The sequence below is a fragment of the Bombyx mori genome, chromosome 1, assembly GCF_030269925.1.
Source record: "Bombyx mori chromosome 1, ASM3026992v2".
In the NCBI taxonomy this organism is placed as follows: Eukaryota; Metazoa; Arthropoda; class Insecta; order Lepidoptera; family Bombycidae; genus Bombyx; species Bombyx mori.
This window is the reverse complement of record NC_085107.1, coordinates 788622-813923: the sequence shown is the minus strand read 5'-3', so window position 1 is coordinate 813923 and position 25302 is coordinate 788622. Positions and strand designations below refer to the sequence as shown.

The following is a 25302-nucleotide window of genomic DNA, read 5'->3' as shown; positions in this document are numbered from 1 at the left end:
AAAATGAAACCATTCCATAAGTATTTTCTTATGACGTTGTCACGTTCAACTATGGTCAGTAAACCTACTTTACAGACAACCGATTATTTTTTTATGAAATCTTGTCATTATTGTATAAACTATTACCTTTTTTTATTAGCATTCTCGAAATTCGAGCTCTGCATATAATCACATAATCAATATCTATACTAATACTAGCTGACCCGGCAGACTTCGTAGTGCCTCAATCGCTAAATATAAGTCCTAAGCTTTTGTATAAAATAAACTTAAAACAAACAAACGAAATCCGTCAGACGAGGGACACATCAAAGGAAAAACAAAATTGTTATTTTTATTTAATTCCGAGCATTTTCATATTTATCTACCTTTTAAACCTTCTCTGGATTTCTACAAATAATTCAAGAGCAAAATTAGCCAAATCGGTTCAGCCGTTCTCGAGTTTTAGCGAGACTAACGAACAGCAATTCATTTTTATATATAGTGTTAGGTATTTATAAGTACATAATACAAGTTCCACATAAATTATAATAAAGTCTGCTGTCGTGTAGGCTTAGTTGCTACGCATATCCGATGATGTTGATCGTATTCTATTAAATCTCGATAAAGATGTTTAAAACTAATCTAATTACTTCTGGAAATAGATAATAGTATCTCAGATATAATTAACTGAATTTATTTTAACTTAATAATAATTTTAAATAATTGTTCAATTGACTCGGTTGACTTCACTCGTCTAGTGACGTCGATCGCACCACCATTCCGTTGTGGTGGGGCGATCAGACAATATATATTCAAGCACACCGAGGTAGCATTCATTCTCGACAGAGTTGAAAGTGTAAGCACGATCACTGTAAATTACTCTGTAAGTGCAAAGTGGAAATAAATACAAGCTGTTTGTGTAAAGTGACGCATTATTGAATTCCTGCTGACCTAAGCCCTTTAGGTCAGAAGCGGGATCAGCAAGAAAATTTCTTATTTTCTTGTCACGCCTACAAACCCGGAAAAACGTAAGTAACGAAATACTATTTGAACTTTTTGTTATAATGTTATGTGATTTTTTTTTTCTTCTCTTCCTTTAATTATCGTGTACATTAAATAAGGCAATTTAGTATCCTGACCAAATTGAAGGAGTGGATTATTACCATGCTACCATAGTTTGATGTAGATTCCATGTTTTATTTGATTATGGGCTCCTAGTTTTAGGAGAAAATTATTACTGATTACTGTTAATTTATTAAATTTTTTCTCTCCTATTTTGCGGAGTATGAATAAAAACGATCTAATGGTAAAATTTACCATAAAAATGGTATAAAATTAAATCAGATTTTTTTATGCATTTTAATGGGGGACGGATAGTTAATTTATTTTCACGCAATAAAAGCAGGAGTCGGTAGTCTACCATTATATACAGTGGCCATTGATACTTACACTGTTATTACATATTATAAAACAAGGTTTTTTTTGTTCATGGTAAAAACTACTGAACAATTGTGGTTTCCGCCAGTATACAGTGATTAATTGTGAAGGTTTATATATTTAGGTACGCCACGCTTTAATCATCATGCGAAGCAAGGGTGGGCCGCTAGATTTTATTATTTTTACTGTCTCAATATTGGAATGGTAATAAATCACAATTGACACAACTCTAGTGGTGACGCAGCTCTAATAGTGGTAACCGAAAGTTTCAGGAGAGATGGAAAGAGACGATGGAAATACCCTAGGTGGAGGGTCAGGCTCTAGTAGTGAGGATACCCTAGGTGGAGGGTTGAGCGGAATGAATGACACCCTAGGTGGAGGGTCGATTTCAAAATATGGTGGAAGGTCAGGCTCAAATACCCCAGGTAGAGGGTTGAGCGTAATGAATGACACCCTAGGTGGAGGGTCGATTTCAAAATATGGTGGAAGGTCAGGCTCAAATACCCCAGGTAGAGGGTTGAGCGTAACGAATGACACCCTAGGTGGAGGGTCGGTTTCAAAATATGGTGGAAGGTCAGGCTCAAATACCCCAGGTAGAGGGTTGAGCGTAACGAATGACACCCTAGGTGGAGGGTCGGTTTCAAAATATGGTGGAAGGTCAGGCTCAAATACCCTAGGTAGAGGGTTGAGCGTAACGAATGATACCCTAGGTGGGGGGTTGATTTCAAAATACATAACCCAGGATGAGGGGTTATGTAAAAAAAAGAAATCCCAAGGTGGTGGGTTGAGGTTACGATATCAAAAAATAAGTGAGAACACGGACCAAGAAAGGAACACAACCGATGAGGATCATGGAACTTCACTCAATGTACGTAAACGGCAATATTTCAAGAAAGGGGTGTCGCGAGCTAAACCACAATCACGACGTCGGTCGATATCAAGTGATGCGGAAGAGTCACTATCTCGGCCACTCATTAGAAGCAGACAATCGCGGACTAGAGACGAGTCTAGTCAGCCAAGCAGGAGGAGGCGGAATACTTGCAGTTCTTCTGCATCTAGAGGTACGACACCATCTCCTAAAAGATCAAAATTGTCTAAATTGTCTAAAAGTAGAGATACTAATCGCGATATTAAGCTTATGGATAGGTTTTTATCTATTTTAGAAAAGGTTAAAAGCTCAGACAAACCTAAGCTAGCATTTAACGCGAATGTGGTGCCGGAGTTTGACCCTTTATCCAAAGACCAAACTATTATAACATGGATCACCAAAGTAGAAAATGTGCCGAGATTTATGGGTGGGAAGAAAGAGAAATTATACACTACTTTATGCCAAAATTATGCGGGGTCGCGAAAACATGGTACCAGGGTCTCACTTCGGTATTGCATACGTGGCCTGAATGGAAGAAGAAACTATTAGAATCTTTTCCCTGTCGGGAGGATTACGCTGAGCTTTTAACTGAAATGTTGGCCAAGAAAGTTAAATATGGTGAATCGCTGGAGCATTATTACTACGCGAAGATTAATTTACTAAATAGGTGTAACATATCTGGTAAACAAGCCGTAGATTGTCTTCTGTATGGGGTAGAAGATCGCGCAGTAAAAGTTGGAGCTCAAGCAGCTCAATTCCGTGACCCCAAACAGGTACTTAAATATTTCAAAACTGTTAAAATAGGACAGAGCAGAGATAATCAAGATATCATACGCAGAGGTAGGTTCGGAATCAATACCAATAGAGCGGATTCTTCAAGAACAAATAACCCTGCAATTAAGTGCTTTAGTTGCAACGAAATTGGTCATCCTAGTTTCAGATGTGGAAAAACAGTGGAATCTGTGAAATGCCACAATTGCAACGAGATAGGTCACCGTAGTACTAAGTGTGAAAAGCCCTTTAGCTTAGTATATTTGGCAATGATCCAAAGCATAAACAGGTATCGGAGGTAACGTGCGAAAATACCGGAATAAATAAGTATGTCATAGATATTAAGGTGAACGGGTCGGTGATTACGTGCCATGTGGATCTGGGCAGCCAATGTTCACTTATAAGAGCAAGTGACGCAAGATCTTTAGGTTTAACAATGATTAATCGAGATAATTTACCGACGCTTAGAGGTATAGGAGCCAGCATGGTAAAACCATTAGGAATAGTTATTATTTAAGTCTCACTTAGCAAAACAAAAAAAGCGACGGGACTCGCTTATAGTAGGATGGCCGAGCTGTTAGGTATTTATAAGTACATAATACAAGTTCCACATAAATTATAATAAAGTCTGCTGTCGTGTAGGCTTAGTTGCTACGCATATCCGATGATGTTGATCGTATTCTATTAAATCTCGATAAAGATGTTTAAAACTAATCTAATTACTTCTGGAAATAGATAATAGTATCTCAGATATAATTAACTGAATTTATTTTAACTTAATAATAATTTTAAATAATTGTTCAATTGACTCGGTTGACTTCACTCGTCTAGTGACGTCGATCGCACCACCATTCCGTTGTGGTGGGGCGATCAGACAATATATATTCAAGCACACCGAGGTAGCATTCATTCTCGACAGAGTTGAAAGTGTAAGCACGATCACTGTAAATTACTCTGTAAGTGCAAAGTGGAAATAAATACAAGCTGTTTGTGTAAAGTGACGCATTATTGAATTCCTGCTAACCTAAGCCCTTTAATAGAGATTATAAAGCTGAAGAGTTTGTTTGTTTGTTTTAACGTGCTAATCTCAGGAACTACAGGTGCGATTTGAAAAATTCTTTCAGTGTTAGATAGCTCATTTATTTTGAAAGGCTAATAGGCTATATAACAGCACGGTAAGGCCAATACAAGTGGAGCACCAATAAAGAATGTATCAAAATAGGGGTTTGAAAAGCTCCCATTCTATAATTCAAAAATATTTTCACTTTGTACGTAAATGAAGTGGGGTTCAAACTTAGTGTTATGCCAAAGTAACTATTCCCCGCGAACGGAGTCGTGGACAAAAGCTAGTATTGATATAAATTAAGTCTACTTTAGGGTTTAATATACTATCTGACCTTTATGCTGGTTGATAACATACACACCAGACTGTTATAAAACGGAAACGTGCTTTTCGAGTCTTGCATTATATTTCACATGAAGCCTCAATAAATCGCAATGTTACAGTGAAAATATGTTTTATTTTAAAAGAGCGCACTCTCTATCTCGGAGGCACTTCGAGACGAAGGAAAACATTGAAGCACAGTGAATCACGAGAAAAATCACGAAAATAGATTTGGATTTTCGGAAAGTATCATTTTTGCGAATCAGATTAATGTTTTTTCCTACTAGTGTTTTCAAATATTCGTGAATACCACGATTTTTGATTGAAGTACATACTCAATTCTTTCAAAGCTAGGAACTTTCTCCTTTTTTTATTTATAGCTTAGATGGGAGGACGAGCTCACAGCCCACCTGGTGTCAAGTGGTCACTGGAGCCCATAGACATCTACAACGTAAATGCGCCACCCACCTTGAGATATAAGTTCTAAGGTCTCAAGTATAGTTACAACGGCTACCCCACCCTTCAAACCGGAACGCATTACTGCTTCGCGGCTGAAATAGGCAGGGTGGTGGTACCTACCCGTGCGGACTCATAAGAGATCCACCAGTAAAATGCTATTCGTACCGGAAATATAAATTCAAGAGGAGAAGAAGTGCAGCGGGAATCCCCTTCCTTCTCCTTCAGTCGATCGCTCATTACTGAGCATCGTGATGCGTCCGTCTGTGACCTTTTTTTGTAATTTGTAGCCACTTATGTCGGTCAGTGGCACAGTGAAGTGCGTGGCCCAGTTTTGTGTCCAGATGCGGCGAGGATATTTAACTTTAACTCCGACCGAGCATCAAAATTGATCCTGTTTAACTACTGTTAGTGGGGTTTTTGGATCCCGAACGGGTAGCAACCACCGGTCTATTCATACCGCAAAGCTGTCGTGTATTGTGATTTGTAAATTGGCCCAATTCTAATACAGTATATATATTTTTTTGTTTATTGCTTACTAGGTGAACGAGCTCACGGCCCACCTGGTGCTTAGTGGCTACCGGAGCCTAGAGACATCTACAACGTAAATGCCGCCACCCATCTTGAGACATGAGTTCTAAGGTCTCAGATCAGTACAAAAACTGCCCCACACTTAACGCATCACTGCTTCACGGCAGAAATGGGCAGGGTGGTGGTACCTACCTGTGCGGACTCACTAGACGTCGTCCTACCACCAATATAAATGACAGCTTTGACACTGTGTCTTATGTGGTTTATGTTTCAACGATAATACGATATTTCCGATAGTCATTTTAGACCAGTTGCTCACATCGTCTAGAGCCAAAAAATATTATCAGACCGCAAGAAGGGTCATTTTTCAAAAACATCTAATACTGTCGTCCAACTAATGCACTTCATTTTACTAATATATGACCTGACATTCTGAAGGAGGTAAAAGGCTGTATTTTATATTTAAGAGGCGAGTAGCGTCATTTTAAAGACGTGCTTTTAGGCACTTAACGCTACGGAAATGCAAAAAGTTTTTCCATGAAATCGTCTGTGTTAAAACTACGTCGTTTTTAAATTGGGTTCTCTTCAGAAAGTGCCCTGTCTACAGCACGATATCTGGTGCTCTCCCAACCGAGAGTTTTTTGTCTTTTAATAATATTAATCATCAGTAGAGGACGTATTTGTCACAACATATCATATATAGCGTAGTGCAGCTTTAAGAAACCACGGGAATATAATTATGTCTCTTTAATTGGTCACATTGCTCGGCGGCCACCAGACAACCTTGAAAGATTGATTGTGGTGGGCAAGGTAGAAGGGAAAAGATCCGCAGGCCGGCCACCAAACCGTTGGTCGGATCAGATAACTGCGCTCACTGGACTCTCTGTTGCGAACGTCCTGAGAGAAGCTGAAAACCGAAGCAAATGGAAGCTGATGGTACAAAGAGCCAGGAAGGGCTTTCAGGGACACGACCTTCAGCAATGAAGTATTCGACTAAGAAGAAGAACGGTAGACAGCGGCTTGGCTCTGCCCCTGGCATTTCTGAAGTCCATGGGCGACGCTAACCGCTAACCATCAGATGCGCGTTATGCTCGTCTGCCTACAAGAGCAATAAAAAAACTTCAAGCACAAGGTCTTCGAAGCATTGTGTCTACTAAACCCAGTGACATTCATTGCGGTGTGAAAGGTCCAAAATTTAGCGTAAATAAAACGAAAACAAAAGCTTCAGCTTTCTCATAAGTAATTTACTCGGAAGCATCAACAACCTGCCAATATGTATGAGTCAAACTTCGCACACTGAATCAAACTGCTTAAAAACACAATGAATATTGTAGGAGAGCTCCGCTAAAGTTATATGGCGGCCCGAATTATACACATAACCTACACTTAAGTTTCCAACTTTCGGGTCCTACAAAAAAAATCAAATCGCTGAGATATCTACATATCTTTATATATAAAAATGAATTGCTGTTCGTTAGTCTCGCTAAAACTCGAGAACGGCTGGACCGATTTGGCTAATTTTGGTCTTGAATTATTTGCGGAAGTCCAGAGAAGGTTTAAAAGGAGAGAGAAGGGTTAAAATATGAAAATGCTTGGAATTAAATAAAAATAACAATTTTGTTTTTCCTGTGATGTGTCCGTCCGTCGGGCGGATTCCTTTTGTTTGTTTTAAGTTTATTTTATATACACAAGTTTAGATCTTTTATTTATCGATTGAGACACTACGAAGTCTGACAGGTCAGCTAGTACTTGAAAAATACTAAAAGTTATTCCATGTGGATTTTTATTCATACATACAGTGTGTTATAAGTAAATTCCGGAGGAAATTGAAACACGACAGCAACTGGCAGTCGCCTTTTGCATCTGAGAACGAAGATACAGTATGCAGTTAATTTATCAAATTCATATTCAAATTCGCTGCGCAAAATTTCACAATGATTATTGACACCTCATAATTTAAATTCACTTACTGTATTATATTTTTCCTCTTGTTTTGGTATTATAATATATTATATATTTTTGGGAACGATTTTTAAAAAACCTTAAATAATTTCGAACTTTGTTATTGCTCAAATTCAATTTAATATAATTAATTTTTCAAATGAAATTATTAAAAAATATAAGAAAGTAAATTGCATTAATTAATAAAACTTATTTTCTTTTACTAAGGGCGCAAAACAAAAGTAAAATAAAAATAACTCGCAGAATTGCAACACTGAAAAAGGCACAAAAAGTATTTTGATTAGCTGAACTATCAATCGTGTAGAATTCTTTGTATATATTCAGCTATGATAATGTATTTCTTCGTGAAATGCATACTAAAGTATTTTATTATACTACTGTATATTTACTATACTATATTTTATGTCCCAACACAAAATTGTTAGATAATGAAAGTTAATTAATAATAAATATTAGCTCGCGGCGTATACAGCTATTGTCGCTTTAACTTAATAGAAATCAAAGTTTCTGATCGCAATGGTAGTCATTCTTTGAAATTAATTAATCGTCGTGGCCTAAAGGATAAGACGTCCGTCCGTAGTAAAAATCAAAACCGCAAAATTATAATTTGCGTAATTACTAGTGGTAGGACCTCTTGTGAGTCCGCACAGGTAGGTTCCACCACCACACTGCCTATTTCTGCCGTGAAGCAGTAATGCGTTTCGGTTTGAAGGGTGGGACAGCCGTTGTCACTATACCTTAAAACTCAAATCTCAAAGTAGGTGGCGGCATTTACATAGTTTTCTATGCCGGTTCCGACGGTATATCCAACCGCGTTATTAAACTTCTACCCGTCCAACTCATCGTGATGTTGGCATCTATTTTCAATGCCGCTATGGCGAACTGTATCTTTCCCGCGGTGTGGAAAGAAGCGGACGTTATCGGCATACATAAACCCGGTAAACCAAAAAATCATCCGACGAGCTACCGCCCGATTAGCCTCCTCATGTCTCTAGGCAAACTGTATGAGCGTCTGCTCTACAAACGCCTCAGAGACTTCGTCTCATCCAAGGGCATTCTTATCGATGAACAATTCGGATTCCGTACAAATCACTCATGCGTTCAACAGGTGCACCGCCTCACGGAGCACATTCTTGTGGGGCTTAATCGACCAAAACCGTTATACACGGGAGCTCTCTTCTTCGACGTCGCAAAAGCGTTCGACAAAGTCTGGCACAATGGTTTGATTTTCAAACTATTCAACATGGGCGTGCCGGATAGTCTCGTGCTCATCATACGGGACTTCTTGTCGAACCGCTCTTTTCGATATCGAGTCGAGGGAACCCGCTCCTCCCCACGACCTCTCACAGCTGGAGTCCCGCAAGGCTCTGTCCTCTCACCCCTCCTATTTAGCTTATTCGTCAACGATATTCCCCGGTCGCCGCCGACCCATTTAGCTTTATTCGCCGACGACACGACTGTTTACTATTCTAGTAGAAATAAGTCCCTAATCGCGAAGAAGCTTCAGAGCGCAGCCCTAGCCCTAGGACAGTGGTTCCGAAAATGGCGCATAGACATCAACCCAGCGAAAAGTACTGCGGTGCTATTTCAGAGGGGAAGCTCCACACGGATTTCCTCCCGGATTAGGAGGAGGAATCTCACACCCCCGATTACTCTCTTTAGACAACCCATACCCTGGGCCAGGAAGGTCAAGTACCTGGGCGTTACCCTGGATGCATCGATGACATTCCGCCCGCATATAAAATCAGTCCGTGACCGTGCCGCGTTTATTCTCGGTAGACTCTACCCCATGATCTGTAAGCGGAGTAAAATGTCCCTTCGGAACAAGGTGACACTTTACAAAACTTGCATAAGGCCCGTCATGACTTACGCGAGTGTGGTGTTCGCTCACGCGGCCCGCACACACATAGACACCCTCCAATCCCTACAATCCCGCTTTTGCAGGTTAGCTGTCGGGGCTCCGTGGTTCGTGAGGAACGTTGACCTACACGACGACCTGGGCCTCGAATCAATTCGGAAATACATGAAGTCAGCGTCGGAACGATACTTCGATAAGGCTATGCGTCATGATAATCGCCTTATCGTTGCCGCCGCTGACTACTCCCCGAATCCTGATCATGCAGGAGCCAGTCACCGTCGACGCCCTAGACACGTCCTTACGGATCCATCAGATCCAATAACCGTTGCATTAGATGCCTTCAGCTCTAATACTAGGGGCAGGCTTAGGGACCCCGGTAACCGTACTCGTCGAACTCGACAAAGAGGTCGACGTGCAACCTAACCCATGCATCAGCCCGCTGAGTTTCTCGCCGGATCTTCTCAGCGGGTCGCGATTCCGATCCGGTAGTAGATTCATTCGCGAAACAATTGCTCTTGAGTTGTTAGGTCTCCTTCGGAGGCGCTCGGGCAGTTGTTAGCAAATCCCACCCCTCTTGGCTGAGCCTTTGCTCGCCCACCTGTCCTGGTGAAACTGGAAAGGCCTTCGGGCCACCAGTAAACTTTCAATCATAAAAAAAAAAAAAAAAAAAAAAAAGTTTTCTATGGCCTTCCGTAACCATTTAATATCAGGTGGGCAGTGAGCTCGTCCACAAACCTAAGCAATAAAAAAATTAAATAATAATAATTTAATTACTTTTTCATTATATAACGTGAAAACGCCACACGTGTGACTTGGAATATTCATTTTATTTTTACAACGAATACGTAAGAAGATACTCGATAGCCGGTTTTCCGCGGCGAAACCCTAAGGTTCGTATATTAAAAATCGAACCCCAAAAATTATTAAATTTGCGTACTTGCTGACGGTACTGGGGTATTTTGTGAAGTCGCGCGGTCATTACGACTATCGTGGTTATATTTATTGAAGTTTGGGAGATTCATTCTTAATGCAATTGATGCATTCAAACTCATGTTTCAATTTCACAGTTGCTATTCACGTTCTGATAGCAATGGGCCGCGGTAACTGCTACCAGATAAGTTGTGAACTCATCTCCTTAAATAGGGCAATACAAAAGACAGGAAATAATGTCCCGCTGTGTCTTTGAAGACACGATGCTTTGGTTTTCATAACGAACTTCGATTTACGATAGATTCGATGGCTTATCCTCCATGTTCTATTGAATGAAAATCCTCATTAACATTTAGTAAAGAAATGTTTATATACCTTAATAGAGTTGCAAGTTAAAATGTTGAACATGCTGTATCTACTAATGAACCATGAGAAAATACAGAAATATAGCTCTAAGCTATGAACTGTTTTGAACCCGAATATGAAAATAAGTTCGGAATTCAACCTAGACAATACGGTTACACAACGGTTGCTCAGTTTTTAGTAAATTTAATAAATAAAATGGTAGTAAGTAAACTTTTTTTTATTTTTTATTGCTTAGGTGGGTGGACTAGCTCACAGCCCACCTGGTGTTAAGTGGTTACTGGAGCCCATAGACATCCACAACGTAAATGCGCCGCCCACCTTAAATTAAACTTAGTAAATTTTTGCGGATTTTATTCATGACACGATATTATCCCTGTAACGTTTGTGAGGAGCAATTAAGCTAGGTAGGTAATAAATTGGAATTGACCCAGTAAGGGGTGGATATGTTCATTCTAAATAGGTTTTGGATAGCCAATATACAAAGAAGTCGACGGTCTTAACGTCTGCGATTGTCATTCGGGCTTACCGTTCTTTTTTTTTTATTGCTTAGATCGGTGGACGAGCTCACAGCCCACCTGTTGTTAAGTGGTTACTGGAGCCCATAGACATCTACAACTTAAATGCGAGACCCACCTTGATCTATAAGTTCTAAGGTCTCAAGTATAGTTCAAACCGAAACGCAGTAACATGGTGGTACCTACCCGCGAGGACTCACAAGAGGTCCTACCACCAGTAAAAAGTGCGGTAATAATCTTAATTTACGCCAGCGTCAGCCTTGTCTTCCTGAAAGATCGTGGAAAGCGAGAGTATTACGTATTGTGTTTCTCTACCATTTTATAAGATTAAGTCATTTCAAAATAGGACTACTCCCACAACTCACGACTCAGATCAAAAGCACCGGACGTCTTATCCTTTAGGCCACAACGACTTACGAAAAAGTTGCTTAGTCATGAATTCTTTTGAATACCGTCCCAAACAGTTGTTGACATGCGTAATGTTAATTAAACAGTTAACTTTAATCATTTTATTTTAAATAGTAATGTTGCGCCGAAATATATTAATATAAAAAATCGTACCTATCTGCGGGATTCGAACATCGACACAGTCGGGTCGCTCGATATGAATGCGCCGAGCGTCTTATCATTTAGCCCACGGCGACTTGATATTGCGCGCATCCCTGGACTCTGCCGTATAACCAGATGATGCATTTTATTCAGTTTTTCTATTTTACTAACAAACAAATTTTTTCGTCTCTCAATAATGAGGTTAAAGATGAATTCCTTATGTTTCTCATTTGATGTTGATAGCTTATTAACTCAGATGATTAAAATTGTCTCCTATAAAGATTATTCTAGTCTGACGTTTCATGACTGAATTAGTGGTGTTGGACTATTATGCTTTGTGAGTGTTTTCATCCATTACCAAGATTCATCAATTACCAAAAATTGTTAGAATTCCTTACAGCATAGAATAAATGGAGCCTTCTTCTTAAAAAATATATAGGTACTAAATAAATTTAGTATCCAACCGTTTAAAGTGAAGTAAAATACCTATTCAATAGTCTACATAACGTAATGTAATAGTATTTTAATAAAAAATACGAGGTCCTAATAAATGTTAATAAATGCAAAATTATGTGTGATCTCCCCGAGGCGGGCTTAATGAAAAATGTTTTTCTGTTAGTTTTAACAATTCATGTCTGAACTTTGAGTTTAATAAAAAAGGAGCAGACAAGCTCACAGTTCGTTTGTTGATAAGCCGCTACAGCCCGAGGACATAACGTAAATGTTGCTGGAGATCTTCGGGCGTAAGATTGAAATCAAAATAAAAATGGTACGGTTTTTGGGCATCTTTGGCGGTACAAACAGGCCATCTCCATCGATATCCATGCTCGTATTAATGACTTCACTCCCGTTAATGCAGAAAAGTAACGTATCCCTCGGGAACAGTAGTATTTGTCTGAATGAAAGGGACCCTAAGTCTTTTTCATATCCATGTTTGAGAATATAAAACATGCTATCGATTAAATAAGTAAGAAGTGAAAACGTAATAGGCAATCAACCTCACTTTTGTATGTATAATATTTGTACGGATTTACGAAAATTAATTAATATTTCCTTGTGATTTTTGTTATTATTTATCGCATATTGAATGCTATTGTTCATTGCAAAAATCGTTCATATGCACGTGCGTATACAGAGTTTATCGACTTCATTATTTCTGTTACCGTAACAATATTTTTTATTTTTTACTGCTTAGCATAGAGGACGAGCTCACTGCCCAACTGATGTTAAGTGGTTACCATAGCCCATAGACATATACAACGTAAATGCCGGCATCTACCTTGAGATATGAGTTCTGAGGTCTCAGTATAGTTACAACGGCTGCCCCACCCTTCAAACCAAAACGCATTACTGCTACACGGCAGAAATAGGCAGGGTGGTAGTACCTACCCGTGTGGACTCACAAGACGTCCTACTACCACTAAAAATTCATTATAAACGTTTCTAACATATGCTTTAATTACGTTTATAACAAAGTGTGTGTCATTTAAAATTAGTTTAATATTCGGGTGGCAGCGGGTCTTGGAAGCCTGCAAAGGTAGGTACCACAAAATTGCCTATTTCTGCTGCAAAACAATAAATCGTTCCGCATTTCCCGCTGTAGACCGGCCTAGCGAGTACTGATTTTGTTTAGAACATCTGTCTGCAATCTCACAATCTTTGTAAAAATGAGCAAACTCTGGATTTCGATACGGCACGATACGCGTCTACCATTTGGTATTCGGATTTTGAGTGTATTTGTTCTTATCTCGTATTTGTGTTTCCTCTACCGATAACACGGGACGAAATCCTTTCCGGAATGCCTGAACGCGGGGACGTTTGTTTGTTTATACCTTTCGCAGGAGCGGGATGTAGTAAAGCAACGAAAGCGCAAAAATTCGTCGACAATTTTAGCATTTTACAAATAGAACGTTCAGAATTTGTGTAGCCAATATTATCATATTTTTGTTGATCTTTATGAAGCTTACTTTTGTGGCGGGTAGCCATCATACAACGCAAGATAATTGACAGATGCCTGAATCTCGCTTACGACATTTTCAAGATAAAGCGCATATATACAAGTACCGAACAACAACATTAGGACCGTCGGTCTACCGAGCAATATCATCCGCTCGGTGGAAGATCTTCCCTTTGTCGTTAAGAATCCCAAACTTTTACTAGTTTGTTTTACACTTAGCGCGGACTTGCTTATGCTTACTTGGAGACCTTACAGCTTACCTAGTATCATGCGGTTTGTCCGCAGAAACAATTTAACGTTTATAAAATTAATACCATCATAATACCAGAAATTAAGCGACATAATAAAGTAGAATATAATTTGATATTTACATAAATACTATGCGACATAATGGTGGTAGGACCTCTTGTGAGTCCGTGCGGGTGGGTACCACCGCCCTGCCTATTTCTGCCGTGAAGCAGTAATGCGTTTCGGTTTGAAGGGTGGGACAGCCGTTTTAACTATACGTGAGACCTAAGAACTTATATCTCAAGGTGGGTGGCGCATTTACATTGTAGATGTCTATGGGCTCCAGTAACCACTTAACACCAGGTGGGCTGTGAGCTCGTCCACCCATCTAAGCAATAAAAAAAAGTGTTTTATTTTTAATAAAAAAATGATGTTTTTTTTGTTAACGCTCAATTTTACTGTCCAATAAATTGTCGTATTAAGGCTTTTCAGCTTATAGTCCGTCAAAAACACAATACGCATGCTACAAACGAAAATTAGGAGGCTCTGATTAACACGGATCGCGCGAATTGTTTCACAAACCAAAGGATGTTTCCCATTAATTTTTGATCGTTCAAAACTTCAGCGATTACTCTCAAAGGAAAGTTCGTTTCGTACACAAACGTTTGCACCCGTAAACAATCCAACTTTGCTACTAAATCGCAACTCTATATAATAAAATTGAGGCTCGATTTTAATTAGTAGCACCTCATTAATTAACTCTGTTCGAAATTTTAACGAACGTAAATTTGATTGTTGTACTTTATAACACTACTACGTCAAACAGTTTCTTGGAATTAATAGATTAATTATTCAAGATTTATTTGAAATTTGGTTTAAAAAAAAGTTGCTTTTTCAAAATCACTGACGTAAGTAGCAGCAAAATTAAGATTGAATACTACGAACCCTAATCAAGTTATGTGACGTCCATAGAAACGAAGGCCAAGAGTCTCCCAGAGATATAAAATCGTAGACAAATTTGTAAATGCTATAGTATCTTTTGCGGTATTTTTTTGATTTGATCCCGCGTTTACCATTCTTATTATTTCCAGTATTTTTTATTATTTCTGTTCTAATTATTTTCTAAAAAAATAAAGTCGTTTTAATTATCTATAACTGGTGTCGTATTTGAAGGCTTCTGACAGAAATAGTAACATCTGCACACAGATCGGGTTGACGTAAAGACACTGGGTTATTACGTGGATTAGTTTCGTCCTCATAATTAGACGTCAATGTCGTCATAAAAGGCTTGAAATAAAAACAATCATGCGGAGTGAACAAAAGGACACCTGTCCTTCTCCTTCCTATTCAGGATCAGATTAATTCGATTAATTTATTAGAGTAGCTGGCACCCGATCCGTTGCTGTAATTAATAAAATTGCTTTGTCGCATTAATTTTGTTTTCCTTGAGGCGTATTTTCGTGTGATTTGATTAATAATAAAAGGTTCGATTATATATTTTGTTGATTTCTCGTATATCATATCAATTTATATTATTTATTTAAAGCTTACAATTTTTTGTACAATCATGAGTACGTACCCACTTAAATTTCAGAGGCTACGAAAGGGGGGTCGTGTGTCTCTCACTTGCAATAGCCGGTAACGATGGCTTCCTTTTTTTCTTTCTTCCAGTACCACTGAAAATCTATTAAATCGATTTTGTAAAATTGGTTTTAGTAGGTAGACAAGCATACGGCCCACCTGATTGCGAGTGGTCGCCGTCGGTCAAGTACTTCAGCAATGCTATTGGCACAGTAAAGCGATTACCTGCTACTACACGCTTTTAAATTTCCGTTAACTATACATAATATGTCAATATTTAATCAAGATATCAAAACATTATAAGATTATGTATGTACTTCGTAATGTATTCGTTTAAGCAGTAAAACTGAAAGCTTTTTTTTGTAACATACTAAAACATTAACATAATATTAACCTATGTTATTTATTTTCTAAATGAAAAATCGAATTTGAAAATAAAGTTAAAAAAAATTCGTAACGCAACGGCAGAGGAACGCTCATTTGCTGAAAATATTTGTATGATTACATTAAGCTAAAGCCACACAGATAATGACTAGATATATCTTACCTTCAAGCTCAAATCCAAATGACGAATGACGCAGATATCAATCACATCGGAGTTATCCTTTAAAGTAAAACACAGAAGACAGGATGGTAGTACCAGCCAGTACCTTTCCACAATATACCCTCTTTATACTTTCTCGAGGCAAACTGAGAAAGGTTTCATATTTAAAACTTTGCTCTAACAGAAATTACGATATTTTAGATGTTAATTAATTATTTACGTCTATTTCCAGGTACGTGTACTTTGGCGTCATCCAAAAAGCAACACGAGGTAAATGATTTCTTAAGACTGGCACACGGCATTATAGCCCGAAAACCGGACTCAAGGAATTAGCATACTACTACTATATCTGACTATTATTCATGAGATGAGACCATGTCTTCATCAACTACAGTACTCGTCTTGGATACTAGTATTCTTCCTCTTCATTTTTCCATCTAATCACTCCCCTATCCTTCCATACAATGACTCTTATATCTATAGTGATGTCACAGTACTTATCAGTGAAGAAAAGGAATATATTTTCGGAAAAGTATCAAGGAATAACATTGGAAAAGTAGATCCATGGAGCCACTCGTTTGTAAATCTTCTTTTTGAATAAGCAAACAAAAATATAGAAGTTTGTAGAACATTGTATACCAATTACCAAATGCTCTATCATCCTTAGTAACTCTGCCTAAATACGGATGAGTTCTACACTCGCATTCGTAAGATACGATCACTGTATTTTAATATAGATGAGCTAACAGCTATAATTATAGATGACCTCAAGTCTCAAAGAGAACAGATTCATGTAAGTTCTCGCTAAGCTTAGTCTCCGTTTATCCTGAAATCTATCGCATTACATTTCACATGCTTCATAATGATTCTGTCACGATATTACCGGCAATAAAATTCGGTGAAGATAAACATAAATAGATATACAGTCGCTAATGGCGCTGGCGGCACGGCTAGCGTGACGCGTCCCAGTACAGATAGAAACGCGCATCGCTAACACTCTGATAAGTGACAGCTTCCTTCAGTGGTGACAACGAAAAACGTAAAAGCAAGTTGAGCAAAGGAATGTTAAAATAAATAAAGGTACGAGAATCAAACATCTTCAGTAGCGGTATTATTTGAAATTCGATGGAACGAAAAGTTGACACTAAAATATGGAGATTTATAGACATAAAATTTAGTGAGAGAATGAATTGGAATATTCAGGTGTCTCTCCTACTTTAAGTCAACTGCACACAAGTTAATTTTTTTATTGCACGAAATGGGCTGGCGAGCTCTATCAAAGGCTTTAGAGGAAGATGTAGACCAAAGAAAAAATGAATGAATTGTGTGAAAGACGATAATAAGATGTGTAAGAGGGAAGTGAGAGAAGAAACGGTATATAATAGAGGAGTATGGAAGGAGAAAACATGTTGCGCCGACCCCAGTTGAGTGGGAGAAGGGCAGGAGAATGGTGATTATAATGATGGGCCTGCCGACCCTGACTTGTTTACTGTAGTCTATAGACATCACCACTTGAGTGCTTTAACTCATCTTGAGTCACGAGGTCGCACTTTCAATTCTATTGCACAACGGATGTCCCAGTAAATGGAAAGACAAAGACTAAGCAGTATTTTAAGTCATAGATGAGAAAACATGACTAAATGTTGTATCTTATATTCATTTCACAAAAATTATTACACTTCTTTGATATTGTCCATCAAGAATAGACAACAATGCCTGCACCAAAGGATCCAAATCCCGATTTTGATGACTGTACGAATTTAATTATAAAATAAATTAATATTATTAATCGGGTCAAATTAAAAGTAAAACATTACACTATACTAAAGCACAAGAATTTTCCCAAATATTGGCATTTCATGATAACTACAGTCGACCTTTCAGAGCGTTCGTGCCACCACCCGCTCAAACACGGATTAACACAAACAAATATACGAGCTATTTCTCTGACCATGTTATTAATTTCGCGAGAAACTTGGTCCAATTTATATTGTGGTGTTAAGGAAAAGGGTATGTTTATTTTGTGAACCGGTCGCAACGAGGTTGTTGTTTCAAATGTCAAACTCGGATCGCGTTGCCATTCGATCCAATGAGTACACTTTGATGCGATTGCAACCAACTACACAGGATGAACCGTTGGGCCAATTTGAAGATTTTCTGAAAATTTCACCGAAATTGGTCCATACATTTCGTAGTGTATAAGGAATATACACACCACCACACTTCGACTTTTATACGGATAGATTATAGGTTTATTATTATATCTACTGTGAAATAGTCACCGAAAATCATAAGCACCACTACGTAAATTTCAAAATAAAGATGATTATATAACATAACATGTGAAAGGACACACTCGATGAACTTATCATTACCATGTAACACACAACAATCGCAATCGGATTGCATACTTTTTTCTTCCGTTCCACATTATGTTACTCGAACATAGATAATACACGAGTAACGACTTCTTAGATAATATGGAAGTTCAACCAGGAAAAGTAGCTATTCTAATAGCTACTTTTCCTGGTCAAAGGTCGCAAACCTGTATGTTAGTGTTACGCCGGTAAGAGTAACGCCATATATCGCCGAATAGTCGAACGAATATTGAAGGACCTAGAAGCGCCTAGAACGCTCGAGAAGTACAACGCCATCTATTGACAGATAGCAGAAAGTACTACTAGAAATGTGTGGAATATTCTCGATAATTCTAGGGATGACGTATCGGCTATAAAAGCGTTGTAGAGATGGCACACAGTCTGTGAGTAATTGGAACTACTCGAAGCGAATCAGCGAACGAATCACATGAAGCGAAGTGGAAGAAGCGAATTGAGTTTTAAAGTGGTTGTGAAGTGTTTTAAGTGCTCTAAGTGTTGAATACAGTTTTTAGTTGTACTTTGGTGAAATTTTATTTATCCCGAACCCCAGTGCGTAACATTATAATGAAAATTCTGAAAGTTTCGTTCGAGAGCCCCTAACCTCAAAATAATACAGTACACTTATCCCTCAGCCATGTCATACTTCGTTACTATAGAAACCAAAATGTCCGTTCATTTTAACGTCACTAATATGCAACAAGTATTGTGGGAGCCACAATTTCAGTCGATACATGAACATATCCAATTTGCTTTGCCTGTTAGCTTGGTTAGATTAGATTTATAATGATTGATTTGTGATGGCAGCGTTGAGTTCGTGCTTGTAACATAATATTTTGTGAATGAAAATCCGTGTGTTTGGCGGTCTGATTACGTCGCCTCATTAGCCTGCCGCCAGTAATTACGTTTTATAAATATTGCCTGTTAGATTCCTACTTCGTGATGTGGTTCTTTCATCGTATTTTGTCAGCAATTGCTTTGTACGTTTCCCTAGAAAAATTGGCACGTATTTGAGAAATGCGAATACCAGCATAATCCGTATACGGGTATATAATGCGTGTCATTTAGACGATGGGTCAGAAATGTTGCAAACTTTATGATCACGTCAAATGATAAAGTAATTAAGTTGGGGTTTCGTACTTAGATTTCGTATTCTTTCACTGGTGTTAATGGCGTTCAGTGGATAATACGCGTCGCTTATGAAACTCAATCGGATTAGGTCCAGACTCAATTAAGGCTTTCCTCTCGTCGCCAATAAAAACGATTCATTTGGTCCTAAAGTTATTTCCAAACTTCTTCACAATTAAACTGTACTCTGAGTTATCTAATTGCTTTATATATATACGTATATTTCTGCCGAGCAGAAACTAAGCCATCTAGTGAAGCCCATAAATCCACACTATCATATTTGCAGGCAATTACTCACTGAAGTGGACAAATCATTAATTTTCTGCAGACTGTTCACGGGACTGCAAGCGAATATAAACCTTATTGCTCGGATTTTTGAGAATTTCACGTAGAAAATCGTTTGAGTGTTCATTTTCGGTTTCTCGTCTTCATATTAATACTTAGGGCGGAATACGCCTATATGAAGATGTTCTATGATTTTCAATACGTCACAACATGTACAAGTATAGCCAATGTGTAAACGAATTACGCAAGTTATAAAATTGTTTCATGTACCTACTGAAAAATCATATCTACGTGACAATAATACGCAATTACGTATAAAGACTATAACCATGTAAAATTAAATGTGATATGGTTCGTTCGTAAAGACTTGTTTGAATAAAGTATACAGCTTTACGAAAAAAATATGACAGCTTTAGCAGTATCTTCGTCGAGTGCAATGACCATACTGCGGTCCTTAACTGGTATTGACCGCTTAATAGTGCATAGGCCTTAAGCTCATCACAGATATAAACCGATTCAGATTATAGTATGTTCTTTGGGTTTCGCGATATATTTAAAATTAATTTAATGGTGTGGCGGTAGCCATCATTTAACACAATATATTAGACAGATGCCTGAATCCCGCTTACAACATTATCAAGATAAGCTTGCATATATACAAGTTCCGAACAACAACATTCGGACCGTCGGTCTACCGAGCAATATCACGCGCTCGATAGAAGATCTTCCCTTCGTCGTTATACCTACAATGGTTATAATCTCGCATTTTTTATTGTCTTTATATTACATGTTTCCAACATTTCGAACACTTTTTAGTTATCGTGGTAATGAACTACTGATATTTAGATTCTAGAATAAGAACAGATTTTTTATATATACAATTTTCAGGGTGATGTATAAATAAATCCGATTAACTATAATCTAAAGAGATATATTAGCGGTGTAGGTCTACTGACGATCTCAAAGGTCAGCTATAAGCGGCTACCGCAGCCAGTGAATAGAATAATGTGGATACCGCCATTCCACCTTGAGATGAGAAGCTGAAGTCTTTATTGCGATAATGGTGATCCCATTTGAAACATGCGTTTCGGTTTGAAGGGCGGGGCAGCCGTTGTTCTGTCCTTAGAACTCATGTCTTAAGGTGGGTGACGGCATTTACGTGTAGATGTCTATGGGCTTAGGTAACCACTTCACACCAGGTGTGCCGTGGGCCGTGAGCTCATCCACACACCTAAGAAGGAAAAAAGACACAATTTATGAATAGCATTTTGTCGAATAAAAAGTAAAAAAATCTGTGAAAGGTACATGTCTTCGGTAAAACTATAGCAAAGATAAAATATATTCTAAATATAGGAATACTAGTTAGAAAGGCAATCGTTGCAAAGTTTAAAGCTCAGTCATAAAATGAATGTTTAAAAGCTGTTATAAGTTTATAAAAAGCTCGTGGAATTCACAGAAAGTTTATTCGCAGTCCAGTGAAGTTCATTAAACGAGTTCAGGAGTGCTATCAGCGGATCGCATTCTCTTACGGTCGCGTGTTCCTGGTTTCAGTTTATGCGAAAAATAATTTAATTGACGTATGTGATATTAAAGTAACTGCAAGAAATCAAATCAATCAATCAAATCAATCAAACTATATTATTTATATATAACAATAACTATTTAATAAACATAGTAAAATATAGTAAATTGATGATCCGACTTTATTTTTTAAGGCGGATAACTCCGATAAGCGACTAACACTACATGATCCTTGACTGTTTATCCAGGTAGGAGAATAAATGATATTTAATTTTTCATTATTCTTCATATCAGATTTTTTATAGTCACTTGTTCATTTCATGTAGTTCAACGTAATATTACCGTTACAAAAATATGTATAGAATTTTGTAGACATTCTTCGAACACCAGTCCGAAGTTTTAAAATAACTTGAACGAACTCAATCAATGTTTCGAAATGCCGAGTATCGTTCCAGAAAACTCTCAAACTTTCTAGAAACGCGTGTTCTCTTCGTGTTATTACTTTATGTATCCAAAAAATAGTATATTGTCTCACTAAAACTCGAAAACGGCTGGACCGATTTGGCTAATTTTGGCTTTGAATTATTCGTGGAAGTCCAGGGAAGGTTTAAAAGGTAGATAAATATGAAAATTCCTGGAAATAAATAAAAATAACAATTTTGATGTTTCCCTTTGATGTGTCCCCGTCGGACGGATTCCTTTTGTTTGTTTTAAGTTTATTTTATAGAAAAGCTTAGGTATTTTATTTATCGATTGAGCCACTGCGAAGTCTGCCGGTTTAGCTAGTAATTAATAAAGGTTTTGTTCTGATGATGCCCTTTTACGATATTAGATCAAATTATTAAAATAATGGTTTTGTTGATGGTAACTACTATACAAACATAGAAGTTGAACTGACGCCTTGAAATTTTCAATAAAATATAACGTCTACAAGAACCGCTTGTCTTTACTATTAATTAAGTAACATTAATTTGATATCAGACCAGACCTTCATAGCCCTCGTTATTTTTGATCAGAACCGATCGTGATTCTTGATGACGACACAGGGGGAGAACTATGTTGTCGTGATACTAGAATTAAATTAAATGAAATAATATAATGATAAAAATAAAAACAATATTATTTGGTATAGTAAAATATAATAATTATATTAACTTATGATTAATTAAGCTTTATAAAGATCATTTTTTATATTCAAAAATAAATTAAAATAGGTAAGCGGCCCCATTAACTTTATTGTGTTGTCCGTGGACTCGGTAAGCCAGAATTAAAACGGTACCGTAAAATAAAAAAAAATATTTATATTTTTCGGATGTTCGTAATTGAAAAAATTGTATAGAAAAGACAATGATTGTTTAAGCTTGGACAATGTTCATCTATTAATCTGGGCACGGAAATGTGAACGTACTAGCGAGAGTCTCCTACCAAAATTGTGAACGTTATTTTGCCGGCGTAGCCGTCACTTCCAGAACTAAAACCCGCCGGAGCGACGTTTCCATTAACCCCACATCAAACCATTCCGATTTAAAAAGTCGATATCTCAAATCGTGTAGGCTTGGAGTGCAGTCGACCGCAATCAGGCGGGTCGTGTGGTCTGAGGCTTGTCCCAAACAATAATACTTGTCAATATCCGGCCCAGTCTACAACAGAGATTGAAAATTTATTCTGATCTTTCTTTGGTAAGAACTTGGATGCTATGCAATTTTTATTTTTTTTTTGTTATTTTCATTTTCGACTTTATTTAGAATGTTTGAAGCAGGCAACTCGCGGCCCTTCGGTCCACGGTTATTTGATGATATTAAGTACTTGTCTCGTTTACATCTATTTGTTATCATTTGATTGCTTATTCGAGATGGTCGGACCAAATTAGGTCTTGTCTAGACATCAGGCTCCACGATGCCCTCCACGAGGCCAAGAATCGTAGCAGATGGAGCATGATCTTAGAATGAAAGAGAGGTTGATGCAGCGGGAGAGTCACGACTCTCAGTAATGAGGAGAACGACGCAAGGAGGGCAAGGAGGAGGATTGTTTATAATTTACCATAACACCATCCGCTTCAAGGTGGTTCCAGATATCCGGTAATACCTCTACTAACCTGGACAGCTGCTATACGTACTGTATGTTTCCAGATGTTATTTCTATCACGTACCTTCCAACTCTCGAATGAACTTTTTCCACAATATTTTCCGGAAGTTACGACATCCTTATTAAAATGACTTCCTTATTAAAACAAGTACATTGAAGGTTTTTTTTTAATTTTCAATTTATTATTACCGCTAGTGCCTCACTCAAAAAGCTAGAATACATGAATATTTCGCGAAATTAAGTGGACAAAATTGTGGTATATATTTGTGAAATCGGCACTGAAACCAGTAATTACGCAAATCTATTAATTTTGCGGGTTTGGTTTTAACTCACGATGTAATTAATACACATGTCATGGAACCTTTTGGATTGAGGTACGCATTATTTAGCTGTAACGAGTAGGTACATAGGTCGTTTCAAAATGTTTTATAGAATTTGCCTTTTTTGAGATTATTGTTTTGATTATTTAGTTAGTTTTTTTTATTTATTTATTTATTTATAGCTTAAATGGGTGGACGAGCTCACAGCCCACCTGGTGTTAAGTGGTTACTGGAGCCCATAGACATCTACGACGCAAATGCGCCACCCACCTTGAGATAAGTTCTAAGGTCTCAGTATAGTTACAACGGCTGCCCCACCTTTCAAACCGACACGCATTACTGCTTCACGGCTGAAATAGGCAGGGTGGTGGTACCTACCCGCGCGGACTAACAAGAGGTCCTACCACCAGTATATATAGTTTTGATAGTTTTGATTATTGTTGAATTTTACCGTCAGCCAAGCGCTTTAAAACTTCAATGTAAACCTCTTCCACCAATTAGTGATAATGACTAACTTTTTCCCGCTCTTTTTCTAGCAAAGATCGGAACGGGCTATTTAACAAACCGATACTATTTCACATTTCCCTAGACAAACGAGCCTTTGGTGGTAGAAACTCTTGTGAGTAGTTGTGAGTCCGCACGGGTAGGTACCAACGCCCTGCCTATTTCAGCCGTGAAGCGGCAATGCTTTTCGGTTTGAAGGGTGGGGCAGCCGTGGAGACCTTAACCGGCTATCGAAGCCCATAGACATCCACAGCGTAAATGCCGCCACCCATATTGAGATATGAATTCTAGGGTCTCAGTATAGTTTCAACGGTTGCCACGCCGAACCCCACACGAATGAACGAAATATGAATGCGGGCGTAGTGGTTACACCTCAGTATCTTACAATATTTCGCACAACCTCACTTTACAATAGGTTATGTCACTGTCGAAAACCACTTTGTTACATGAAAATTACCCAGCATATTTCATCGTTGATGTTACTTTAATAAATTTTTAGTGAACATTTTTTGTTTGAGATGATACCATCATCTCATTTTTACCATCGCACCGCCCGCCACCGGAGTAGAGTTCATCCATACTACCTAGAGCCACTGCGTTCATCCACAGTGCGTTTCCAGAGATCTTATTTGCCACGTACCATCCGACTATGGAATGAGCTCCCCTCCACGGTGTTTCTCGAGAGCTATAACATGTCCTTCTTCAAACTAGGCTTGTGGACAGTATTAAGCGGTAAGCAGCGGCCTGGGTCTGCCCGTGGCATTGCTGAAGTCTATGGGCGACTGTAACTACTCACCATCAGGTAGGCTGTATACTCGACTTCCTACAAGGGAAATTAAAAAAAAGGACAAATACTTAAAATCCTTTATAATATTTGTATAGTTTAAATTTTTATATCAGAGTTTACATACTACTTCGAATAGTACAAAAATACTACTTCCAAACTACACTTGCAAAATAGATTGAACCACACGAAATCGATATTTAAATTTTTCATCATCCCAAGGGAAGGATCGATAAAGTTTGATAAAAAAATACCTTTATTACTTTGCTGTCAAACAGCAAGAAATGGATCCTTATAATTGAACGTATCAATAATTATATTTCTCAGAAATGTACCGTTGAAGCCAAATTTATAAGTAAAATTGTTATTTGTATAGTTGACAAA

At 38.0% G+C, this 25302-nt stretch overlaps 1 protein-coding gene across 1 annotated transcript in view; it reads left to right on the top strand.

Annotated features, from left to right (window-relative positions):
* Nucleotides 1-25302, top strand: part of LOC101740430 (dipeptidase 1) — a 196358-nt gene that overhangs the window by 36850 nt on the left and 134206 nt on the right. The window contains exon 2 of the mRNA XM_021352297.2: nt 16149-16186. The gene's annotated coding sequence lies outside the window, so the exon portion shown is untranslated. The remainder of the gene's footprint in view (nt 1-16148; nt 16187-25302) is intronic.